General features: G+C 41.2%; 2 pseudogenes; both read left to right on the top strand.

Annotated features, from left to right (window-relative positions):
- On the top strand, nt 1,828-2,515 carry ORNANAV1R-PS3094 (vomeronasal 1 receptor ornAnaV1R-ps3094 pseudogene; annotated as a pseudogene).
- On the top strand, nt 11,501-12,269 carry LOC114805744 (annotated as a pseudogene).
- Nucleotides 12,270-12,751: the final 482 nt, after the last annotated feature.

Below are 12,751 nucleotides of genomic sequence, written 5' to 3'. Positions count from 1 at the left end.
TCCATCGTTCTTCCCACCTTCAAATCCCTCCTACAATCACATCTCCTTCAAGAGGCCTTTCCTGACTAAGTTCTTGTTTCTCCTACCTACCCTTCTCTCTACACCCACTATGCCCTTGGCTGTGTTCTCCTTAAGTAGTTTGATAGTTACCCTAGCCATACAGCACTTTTGTACATATCTTTACACCCTGCCATTTCCCCTAATTCCTCATGGGCAGGAATCTTGTCTACCAACACTGTGCTCTGCATCCATTAAGAACAGTGATCTGTGTGCATTAAGGACTCAATAAATACCATTGATTGATTGATTGATTGACCGAAAGGATTAGGTGTCTCATTATCCGGCTTTTTTTTGGAAATGGAACTAAGGGATTGAAGGAAAGTAGGAAAATCTCTATTAGAGAACTGCATTTCCTAGAAAGCAAAATTATCCCCCAATCCCCTGGATTTAGGATATTCAAAATGTCAGGTGGTGAGACTGGCCCATTTTCTTTTTTGATGAGAAATGGATATGGATATGTACATACTCTTGGGGCACTTCATGTTTACCCCCACCCTCAGCCTCACAGCACTTATGATCATATTATAATTTATTTATTTATATTCATGTCTGTCTCCTCATCTAACCTGTAAACTCATGGTGGGTAGGGAATATCTACCATCTCTGTTATATTGTACTCTCCAGAGCACTTACTTCAGTGCTCTGCGCACAGTAGGCACTCAATAAATAATAATTATTATTATGGTATCAGTTCAGCATTTGCTATGTGCCAAGCACTGTTCTGTAGATACTGAACACTGTAGATACAAGATAATCAGGTTATCCCACGTGGGGCTCACAGTCTTAATCCCTATTTTACAGATGAGGTAACTGAGGCACAGAGAATAGTAATAATGATGGTATTTAAGTGCTTACTATGTGCAAAGCACTGTTCTAAGCGCTGGGGGTATAAAAGGTGATCAGGTTGTCCCACGTGGGGCTCATAGTCTTAATCCCCATTTTACAGATGAGATAACTGAGGCACAGGGAAGTGACATGATTTGCACAAGGTCACCCAGCAAACAAGTGGCAGAACTGCAGTTTAGAACCCACATCCTCTGACTCCCAACCCCATGCTCTTGCCACTAGTCATGCAGTTTCCCTTGATTGATTGCTTGACTGATGTGCAGCCTCCAGGACCATGAATTTATATCAGGACTCTGCTCTGATAACTAGGGTAGATCAACTATCGGTGCAAGTATTTCATTTCCACACTGTGAGTCTTTGGTTACTGACAAAACAGAGAGACAATTAATTGTAAAGGCTTACAAACCACAACATTGCAACTTGTGATTTTCTTGGAAGGTTTATTATAGGGCTCTTCCACGGAACAACACCTGGCAGGACCTATTATTTTCTATTGTTCTACTACAAACTAATCTAAGTGGATCTGGTCTGTGTTGAGGACAGAGGCAGTCTGACCCTTAGATACAGAGTAGCAGCATGGTGAAATGGATAGAGCACGGGCTGGGGTGTCAGAAGGTCATGGGTTCTAATTATGACAACTCATCTTGTCTGCTGTAATGGCCTTGGGAAAGTCACTTCACTTCTCTTTGCCTCAGTTACCTCATCTGTAAAATGGGGATTAAGACTGTGAGCCCACCTGGGACAACTTGATTACCTTGCATCTACCCCAGTGCTTAGAACAGTGTTTGGCACATAGTAAGCACTTAACAAGTACTATAATTACTATTATTATACCTCAAATTATTTCACTTGAGGTTGCAACTCTAATGAACCCCACTGTGTTAATCTTTATAAGGTCCAAACTCTTCAGTTCTGAAGATATCAAAAAAGATTTTGAATGACTTGGTTTTCTCCATTTTCTTCCTGTCTCTGTCTGGGATTGGGCTCTTGGGGAACTCAGTAATGTTTATTCTGAATGTCACTGTCTTCACTTCCCAGTCCCACCAGAAGTCCATAGATGTGATTGTAACCTACCACGGCCAGCACATTGATGCTTCTCTTTCAGGGTGTCTTTGGGGTGATTGTGGCCTTTAGGTGGGAGAATACTTCGATGTGGCTAGATGTGCAGAATATCTTATTATCACAAGAATTGTCAGTGACTTTTCCATCTGTTCTACTTATCTCCTGAGTTTGCTCCTGGCTGTTACTATCAGTCCCAGCAATTCCCATTTGGCCTGTCGCAAACCCAGGGTCTCCAAGTCCAATTTGCCTGCCTTCCCATTCTTCACAGACATAAACAAACATCACAAAACTAAAGCCATCAAGAATGTCACCAATGTAGTGTCAGTAGCAAATTCTTATCCAGTTCACTTCTGGTAACTGGTTTAAACACTGTCGCAATTATAAATGCCAAAACATTCCAAGATGCCTTCTTTGTGTTCATCATGATCTGGTCCAGTGGCTACCAGTGATTGTCCTACAACCACACTGCAAGCAAGACCACTATGTTCATAGCGCCAGGCTAAGCCACAAATCCTTCCCAGAGATTCAACTGCTTTGTTTCCCTTTTGTAGTAGTAATAGTGTTTAAGTGCTCACTATGTGCAGAGCACTGTTCTAAGCAAAGGGAAAAAATGTATATGTGAGAATTAACAAGGATCCCTGGTCCTCCAGGAACTAACAGTCCAGTTTTATTATAATTACATCAAATGCGGTACTACTGTGTTTATGACTTATGATATAAAGGATGACTTGAAGTTGTTTGGCCTTGTGTTTTGACTTCCTTGGCACCTTGGTTCTCCTCAACTGAAAGCCTTGGCTCCACAGACTCTAGGGCTCTCTTTGACCCCTATGCCAGCACCAGAAGCTCTTCAAAACTGTGAAAGCATGAGATCTTCTTTCCTTGTAGAACACTGCAAAGGTCACCTCTGTAGTTGAAAGCTGTGACTTCTGTAACTCTTGGTCTGAGTTACATGGAGCCTCAAATTCTGCTGCTCCTTTTATGTTTGTAGTCTTCTTTGTCATTTGTATTTCTGTTCACCGCTCCTTATGCGTCTTCCTCCAGCTCCACTCTCCTCTCCTCTTCCTCTTTTTTCTTCCTTATTTGTAGTTTGTGAGCCCCTCAGGGGCCAGGGATCCTGTCTATAGGTCATCTATGTATTTTTTCCCAGAGTTTAGTACAGTACTTTGCACATAATATGTGTTCATTAATTACTACTACTACTACTACTACTACTACTACTTCTTTCTCTGTGTAAATGGAAAGGGAGGAGAGATATAGTCAATGGCAAAAAGCAAGACCCAGAGACAGGCTACCTGGATCCTAGTACTGGCTTGGCTCCTGTCTCTGACCAGCTGTATCATATTTTGACCAGCTCACTTAACACCTCTTGTTTAATCTTCCTCATATGGCACAAGTGATAGTGATCCCTGTTGATCTATACCTACCTGCAAGTAAGGACCAAATGAGATGCCTGGTGGGAAAATTATTTAGCTAATGAGAGAGCTGAATAAAGTCCAAGTACCATAATTATCCCAATGAAAATAAAGACCGAAATGGGATACATTTCAGCCTCCCAGATCATTTTAAATAATCAATCTGAATGTCAAATTTCTTGTGGGTTCCATCAGGATTTCTCTGTGCCACTTCTCAGTCTATAAACCAAACAATTACTCCTTCTTCCACCCATCTCACTTAGCTCAGGCAACCCAGCTTCGCTGTTGAAAGTACACATTTTCATCATCTCATTTCTATATCTCTGGACACAAAGCACCTAGAAAAACAAACAGGGAATAGGTTGAAGAGGCAGAGGTAACTCCATTCACTTTAGACTGGTTTCTGGATTTTACTTAGAAACATCGCCCAGTATCTCTTAGCTCCAGAGATCATTACTTAATAATAATAATAATAATAATTGTGGTACTTGTTAAGAGCTTACTATGTGCCAAGCAGTGTTCTAAATGCTGGGGTAGATTCATTCAATCATATTTATTGAGCGCTTACTGCGTCCAGAGCATTGTACTAAGCGCTTAAAATGTACAATTCGGCAACAGATAGAGACAATCCCTGCCCAACAACAGGCTCACAGTCTAAAACGGTGCTTAGAGAAGCAGCGTGGCTAGTGGAAAGAGCACAGGCTTGGGAGTCAGAGGATGTGAGTTCTAATCCTGCCTCCACCACTTGCTTGCTGTGTAACCTTGGGCAAGTCACTTAGCTTGTTTGTGCCTCAGTGACCTCATCTGTAAAATGGGAAAAAGTGAGAGCCCTACGTGGGACAACCTGATTACCCTGTATCAACCCCAGTGCTTAGAAAAGTACTTAGCAAATAGTAAACACTTAACAAATACCATAATTATCATTATTGTTATTATTATTATTATTATCAAAAGGGTGAGACAGCAAAACAAAACAGGTAGACAGACAACAAAACAAGTAAACAGGCAATACAAGTTAGCTTAGACACAGTCCTTGTCCCACATAGCACTCGTACTCTTAATCCCTATTTTACAGATAAGGTAACTGAGGCTCTGAGAAGTGACTTGCCCAAGGCCACACAGCAGATATGTGGCAGAGCCAGGATTAGAACCCATGACCTTCTGACTCTCAAGCCCATGCTCTATCCGCTAAGCCATGCTGCTTCTCTACTTGTTTCCAAGGAAGGAGTTTTGTGAAGTCCTTGGAAGTTTATCAGTTGAGTTAGCTAAGCAAAAATATGCTGGCTAAAGAGGAGGGAAGTATTCCCATTTCTGAGTAGACTGCAAGCTCTACACAGTAAGCTGCTTTAGGGCAGGGAAAGGGTCTACCAACACTGTTGCACTGTGCTCTCTCAACTGCTATGTTCAGTGATCTGCACACAGTAAGCACTCAAAAAATTCCATCGACTGATTGAGTAAAGCAAACATAACAGAAAATCCAAGGATATCATCATTACCAAATCTTTGGTCTGAAGTTTTACTAAGAGGATTCTGGGATCCTGACCCATGGTCATTCTGTTCTGGAACTGAATTCAATTTCCAAACAGGATCCAGGCCAACAACCTCCTTAAAACCTGTTGTAAACTAGATTTCTTCACGTAAATAAAATTCAGCTGTCAGATGAATTCAACTCTCTCATTCAATCCACATATTCAGTCCATCACTAAATCCCGTCATTCCCACATTCACAACATTGCTAAAATGCAGCCTTTCCTCTCCTTCCAAACTGCTACGGTATTAATACAATCACTCATCCTTCCTGACCTCCCATCTCCTGGCTCTCCCTACTCCAGTGCCCTTCACTCTGCCGCCCAGATCATTTTTCTAGAAAAACGTTCAGGACAAGCCACCCCACCCCTCAAAAAACTCCAGTATTTGCCCGTCCACCTCTGCAGCAAACAAAAACTCCTCACCATTTGCTTTAAAGCACGCCACTACCTTCAAGCCTCCTACCTCTCCTCACTACTACAACACAGCCCACATGCTTCACTCCTCTAGTGCTAACCTTCTCACTTTGCCTTGTTCTCACCTATCTCACTGTGGACCCCTAGCCTGCATCCAGCCTTTGACCTGTAACGTCCTCCTCCTCCAATCCAACAGACAGTTACTTTTCCTGCCTTCAAAGCCTAGTTGAAGACATGTCTCCTCCAAGAGGCCTTCCCTGACTAAGCCTTCCCCTACCCATTCCTCTTCTCCCACTCCCTTCTGTGTTGCCCTGACTCACTGACTTTGTTCTTGCCTCTTCCTAGCCCCATAGCACTTAAGTACATATCTGTAAATTATTTAGATTGATGTCTGTCTTCACCCTTCTAGTCTGTAAGCTCATTGTGGGCAGGGAATGTGTCTGTTTACTGTTGAATTGTACTCTCCCAAGCACGTAATACAGTGCTCTGTAAACAGTAAGTGCTCAATAAATATGGTTGCATGAATTGAATGAGTGAATGAATGAATGAAGATGAAAACCAGCTCAGCTGTACCATTGTTTGGTGTTCCCTGACCTAGAAGGTATTAATGAAACTTTAGACAAATATCCATTCTGGATAGGTTAATGACAGGCCTTCCATGAGTCAGGAGGCTGGTAGAATGACTTGTCATTATTACTTCTACAACTGGGATTCTTTGAGCAGTGTGAATCTCTAATCATCTCAAAATGTTTTATTCCCAAAATGATAGTTTCCATTTATTATGGCATTAATTGTCAATTATTTAATTCAGCCATTAGTGTAAATTGCAGGAGGATTGCCAACAGGGAGAACTTTGTTTCTTCTTTGGAGAGGTCTCAAGCTCCTAGTCCAGTCAGTGTCTCAGTAACAGCACAGTTCACAGTGTAATCACATCCCTAGGGAGAGATGAGCTCACAAAATCTGTCTCTATAACTGCTGCTCTGGCTGGATTCCTCCAAACACAGAAGAGACCAGGCCTTCTCTACACAGCGTATTGGGATAACAAACGAATCAGGGTGAGTGTGACCTTAGATGAGTGTGACCTTATCATGGGAAGGGAAGGTTGGAACCCATGAAAGAGTCTGAGCTCAGTGACTTAGGTTTCAATTTCATGTAAGCACATGCATACTTTCCCCTTTTTGCCACACAGAATTAATGGCCCAGCATTTGGTTCAGCCCAGGCAGGGTTTACAAGAGGAAAATACCATAATGAAGGGATGTGTGCATGTTTGTGTGCATGTATGTGTGTGTATTGGGAGGCACAGCAGCCATGTCCTTCCCTCTCCCCTGATTCCTTCTATGTAAAAAATATTTCCTCCCTCAGCAATCCTTCACTGCACAGAAGCAGAGTAATAAAAGCCTTCAGACAGATATCCTGGTTGGTTTAAGGATTCACTGACTGGGAGGAGGGACTGACCTGAATGATCTTAGAAGTCAATTCTAGTTGTAATATCTTTTGAAAATCACAATGCCCCTTATGAACTTTTTTTAATGGTATTTTTTAAATACTTACCAGGTGCCAGATACTATTGTAACTGGTGGGTTAGATACAAGATAATCAGGTGGGACCTAATCCCTGTCCAACATGGAGATTGCAATCTTAATCCCCATTTTACAGATGAGGTAACTGAGGCACAGAGAAGTGAAGTGACCTGCACAAGATCACACTGCATACAAGTTGGAAATGGAAATAGAACTCAGGGTCTGACTCCCAGGCCCGTGGATATTGGGATACTGGATACTGACCCAGGGAAGACTGAGCCCCAAGTGGAACAACATGATTACCTTGCATCTAACCCAGTGCTTAGAGCAGTGCTTGGCACATAGTAAGCACTTAACAAATACCAACATTATTATTATCATTATTATCATTATTATTATTATTATTATTATTGAGAAGCAACGTGGCTCAGTCAGATGTCATGGGTTCATATCCCAGCTCTGCCACTTGTCAGCTGTGTGACCAGGGGCAAGTCACTTAACTTCTCTGTGCCTCAGTTCCCTCATCTGTAAAATGAGGATTAAGACTGTGAGCCTCACCTGGGACAACCTGATTACCCTGTATCTACCCCAGCACTTAAAACAGTGCTCTGCATGTAATAAGCACTTAACAAATACCAACATTATTATTATTATCATTATTATTATCAAAGCAGCTCCTCTGATGAAGCATCATAATTCAGATTTCCAGATTAAACTAGGCATTTTATACATCCTTGATGAGCTCCAACAGGGAAACTCCTAGCAGTGCTGCAGCAAGGTAAGTGGCACAGCTATCTCAGACTCAGGACTCCATCCCTGTAACTGCTGTGCTGGCCGTGCCCCTCCAGACCAAGACAAGATCAGTCCTTCACTGCATAAGACTGGAGAAGCATAGAACAACTAAAGTGACTGATCGGCTTTGATGAAAGTTGGGGAGTGGGAAGAATTGGAGACAGGTTTGAGTTGGGGTCAGAATCTCTGGATGCTGAGGCTATGATGATACAATGGAAAGATCCCTGAATAGTCTCTGGATTCAGCTGAGTTCTCAGCATCTCTTCCATATCTTGCTGTTTCCTTGGGGGCTGCAGCAGGTTCTCAAAGAGCCTTCCTAAGAGGAGATATTTCAAAAATGGAATCTTTTTACACAGGGCCTTCAACTGGCACCTGTTGTCCAGTTCTCAATTAATGTTCCTGATAGCCAACATCTTGCACTCTACTCCATCCTCCCTGACTGCTGTTGGGGATTTGAGTTAAGGATCATTAAAGAGTAGGTAGAAGGGAATGGGAAAATGAAAGTGGCTGAGTGGGAACGTTGTCTACCAACTCCAATGTACTGAACTCTCTCAAACACTTAATGCAGTGTTCTGCATACAGTAAGTGCACAATAAGATACTATTGATGATGAATCAAATTTTAATATTCTACAGAACAGGGCATATAACTTCTCAGAGGAAGGAAATAACGACCATCTCCCTCTCAAATGCTACAAGTGTCCCCCAGCCCTGCCGCTGTACCATTAGTAAGCTCATTATAGCAAGGAATGTGTCTGCTAATTCAGCTGTATTGTACTCTCCCAAATCTTCAGTACAGTGCTCTGCACATAGTAAGACCTCAAGAAATACCATTGATTAATTTATCTAAATCTAATCTTCCCTTTTCCTCTATGAGGTGCTGTGCTGTAACCCCTGAACCGGGTTGCTTCTCAAGAGGCATTGTGCTTTTCAAAGGATTTAGCTCTGCCCTAATAACTTCGATCTGTGAATATCCCCTGCCCCAAATCAATCACCTACAAACTGATTAGGGTCATGTCCCTGTCTCTTAGTATGCACTTCTCATTTCTTATATTACCATTATCTCTTTCCCCAGAGGAATAATTTAGTTCCATGCAGTAGTTTTATGAAATGGTGAAATTATACCCCCCAGATTTGATAGCATTCAATCACCCTTACTCTCAATTCTAGTTTTTCTATCTGGATTACTGAATTTTATTTTTTCTTCTTCTTTGCTGCATTTCATCCCTGCCGTCTTCTTTCTCTCTCTTTTCTTTCTCCTTCTCTGCCACCAGTGTGTCTCCTCTATTTTATCCTCTTTTGTTTCCAGACCTCATAGACTATTACTGCCAATGATAAATCATTTACCTTTGTATTGAAATTATCACACATTATTTCCCCCTTTTACAGGCAATGAATTTTTATATTTCCATTTATGGTCTGGGAAGTTATTTTTTCTATGAACTAGGCATTCAGTCATTTGTTTTATCTTAGTCACCTGGTAGTAGTTGTGTTTCTATTTCTCCTGTAGAGCTATCTCTTTTCTGTTTATCCTCAATGTGAAGCAACACTCTTCCAGAGCTAAATTTATCATTGAAGAGGTTAGCTATGAGGGCTGACGAAATGCCAAATCCAGAAGTTCTAGAATCTAATCCCAGAAAGCCCCAGAGCAAATTGTACACTTCTACCTGCCCTTCACGTCCCACCCTTGAGCCCCAGAAGGCAAGGAGTTGATTAAGAGTCAATAAATGTGTGTGAAGCAGCCAGGTTGGGGAAGTGAGGATTCATTATTATGACACAAGGAGGTAGAAACTGTTCAGTGAGTAGTGAGGCCTCTGGAAGCTGAATGGCTAGCTCTTAGGTACAATGGGAGTGCTGCATGAAGGACAAAGGATTGTTTTCTGCCATCCGGTGAAACACTCATGCTTTAATTTAATGTTTTGTTTTGTTACTTCAAACCAACTATAAGTGATTGTGCATTTTTTCTCCACAGTCAATTAATAGACTATTTTATAAGTCTGTTCCCTTGTTCTATAATTCCTTACATTTATCATTTGTTACACTATACTTTTGGTTTTTCCCCAAATTCTTTTTAGCATGCATTACTGCCAAGTTATTTTACTTGAATTCAAATGTATAGCTTTTATATAAGTTCAAATCCCTTCTTATTCATCTTCACATTTACACTAACTTTGTAAATTAACACACTTATTTAAATTGTCCCAATGTTAAATCCCCAAAATGTCATACTAATCCCTTTGCAAACAATAAACTGTGCAGTTTTACTCTACATCGTTATTCTGTCCTGGCATATTGACAGTAACTCTTTACAGCAGTATTTTCAATGTTTGAAAGCAAAAATAATCTTAGAACAGTCACACATCTTTAGTGTATTTTGAGCTGTATATGAATCTCTTATGACTAATTCTTTGTTGTGAACAAATTTCTCTATTGGCTTTCATTTAGTATTTGGCTTTACTCTCCAATATGGTTAATAATAATTACGGTAAATCTTTTGCTCTCTCTCTACACCATTTTCTCTACATCTGTAATTTATCCTCTAATTACCAATAATTGATAACATGTCCCCTCAGCCTTTATTAATGCACACCTTTCATGAACTGACTGCTATTCGTGTCTGACATCACCCTGTGGCAATGAATTCCCTGTATACTCAGTGATGCCAAAAGATACGCTTTCTGTACACATTTTGGTTGACTATGTTTAAGGAATTAGGAAAATGTTCTTTGAAAACCCATTCCTGTTTTGGGTTGGCATACTGATTCTCAGTAGAAATTTCAAGAGCACATTCAAATGTCATCTAAAAGGGTGAATACTACAGCTCAAGTTTTCCTAGACGTGAGGTTTTACAAGAATGTTTTTCTTGAGTTGATGATGACAGTGACTGTAACATTTATTGAGTCCCTATTCTGTGTGAAGTGCCAGGGTAGGTTACAAGGTTATGAAATTGGAAAGAGTCCCTGTCCTGCACAGGACAGGCAGTGTACTTTATATACGTTTTACAGAGTTAAAGGAGAGCTAGTTGGATTTTCCAAATAGAATTTTAGACTACCATCTTCAGCTTCAGTGGAGCTACCTTGCAGAGCTTGCAGAATAAAGAGCAGAAGGGGCTTCCAAATCTAAGAAACAGTGACCAGAAATAAACCTACTGTTCCTGAAGCCAGCATTCCATACCATTAGATGGTGGCAAAATTGTCACCTTTTAAAATTATCCCATCTCCTTCTTAGTATAGTTTAGCATTTAGTTGAGGTTCATGACTTGGAGATCAAATTACTGAGATCACTCAAAGTCAACCATCATGTAGGTAACAATTGGGATTATCTTTACCTAGATGTATTATTATTTGCTATTTGTTCACTACTGAAGCTTATCTACTCTTTTAAGCCTAAGCCATGTCATTGGGGTTCTGTTATAGAAGCACATAGAAAAGTCATTTTGCCACCTGGAAGTGTCCAACTGCAGAATTCAAAATTTCACTGCAGATTTTAAGGACATTTAGGAGTATTTTAAACAATATTTCTCAAAGTCCTTATAGTACAAGGTAATACAAAGTAGATTCAATATTACAGAGTAGATTACAATGAAACATTTTGCCCACCCCCGGGAAGATGGAGGGCAGGATTGTGGCACAAGCATGTGCACACTAAAAGTACAATCAATCAGCAGAAGTCATTCTACAGAAAGCTTACCTGTGCAGGGAGACTAAAAATTTGTCCTCATTCTAAACCCTGGATTATCTGACCACTTCCATTGATATTTCAAATTCTATATTGAGGATTACCATGGATGTGTTATTCTTGTTCCTCTTTTAGGTGTTCTTTGCTTTGTAATTCTGAAGAAATCAAGAAAATGCCTTTTGAGTGACTGGTCTTCACAGTGCTCTTCCTTGCTCAGACTGGGATTGGTCTATTGGGGAACTCAGTACTGCTCATGCTGTATCTTGGTCTCTTCATCTCTCAGCCCCAATCCAAGAAGACCACAGATTTGATCTTTTGGCCACCTGACTGTGGTCAACACACTGACACTTCTCACTCAGGCTTGTCCCTGGGATGGTTATGGCCTTCAGGTGGGAGAGTACCCTGGATGTTGTTGGGTGCCAGATAGTCCTTTACATTAGGAGAGTAGCCAGAGGCCTTTCCATCTGTACCACCTCCCTCCTGAGCGTGTTCCAGGCCATCACCATCAGCCCAGCAACTCCAGATGGGACCAGTTCAAACACCGAGCCTCTAAATATATTCCCTTTGCCTTTGTTCTATTCTGGAGCCTCAACCTATTGGTAGAAATGAATATAATCAAATCCATTGCCATTAATCAAAATGTCACTGACTCACTCAAGATCACAGTAGGAAAACTTGTATCAGTATGCATTATTTAAAGAAGTTAAATAATATCTCATTCCTAACTGCCAAGACTCTCCGAGATGTTTCTTTGTCCTTCTTATGAGCTGCTCCAGTGGCTATATGGTGATCATACTAGATAAACACAGCAAGCAAGTGCACCATTCACACCAGTCTCTCTCCCTCCCCGGCATCCAGAAGCCACCCAGACCATCCTACTTCTGGTCTCCTGCTTTGTTTCCTTTTATTTCATCAATAGCGGCATTACACTTGCTTTGGCATTTATCAAGGATTAATGATTTGAGGTTATTTTGATTCCTACATTATTTCTGCGGGTCATGTGTATGCGCTTGCCTCTGCCCCTTTGCGTGCTGAGTCATTCAGTGGATCCCCGTATCTCCAAACTGCTCCAAACGCCAATGGTGTCCTCTCAAGGACCTGTGGAAGCATGCCATCGTCCTAATATGAAGCCCAAGAAATGAAGAAAAGCGCATTGTTGCCTTTCAGACCTCAGACCTTTTGTTGAAGATTCCTGGGCAGAACGGATAGAAACAGGTTCTGAGAGGCAGGTCAGTCCCAATGTTGTGTGACCTACCCTGCCCCATAAAGTGAGGAAGAGCCGGGATCTTCCAGCAAGTAAGATAAAATAAATGGGAGTGTGGAGTTCTCTCTGTCTCTCCTGTTTCCCAGATTGAATTTTATCTAACTGATGTTTCCAGAGACCGTTTTTTATTACTGGGTAAAGTAAAGGCAAGTGTAACTCCAGAAAGATGTGGCT

The sequence above is a fragment of the Ornithorhynchus anatinus genome, chromosome 19, assembly GCF_004115215.2.
Source record: "Ornithorhynchus anatinus isolate Pmale09 chromosome 19, mOrnAna1.pri.v4, whole genome shotgun sequence".
Lineage (NCBI taxonomy): Eukaryota > Metazoa > Chordata > Mammalia > Monotremata > Ornithorhynchidae > Ornithorhynchus > Ornithorhynchus anatinus.
The sequence above is the reverse complement of the archived record's forward strand: the minus strand, read 5'-3'. Positions and strand labels throughout refer to the sequence as shown.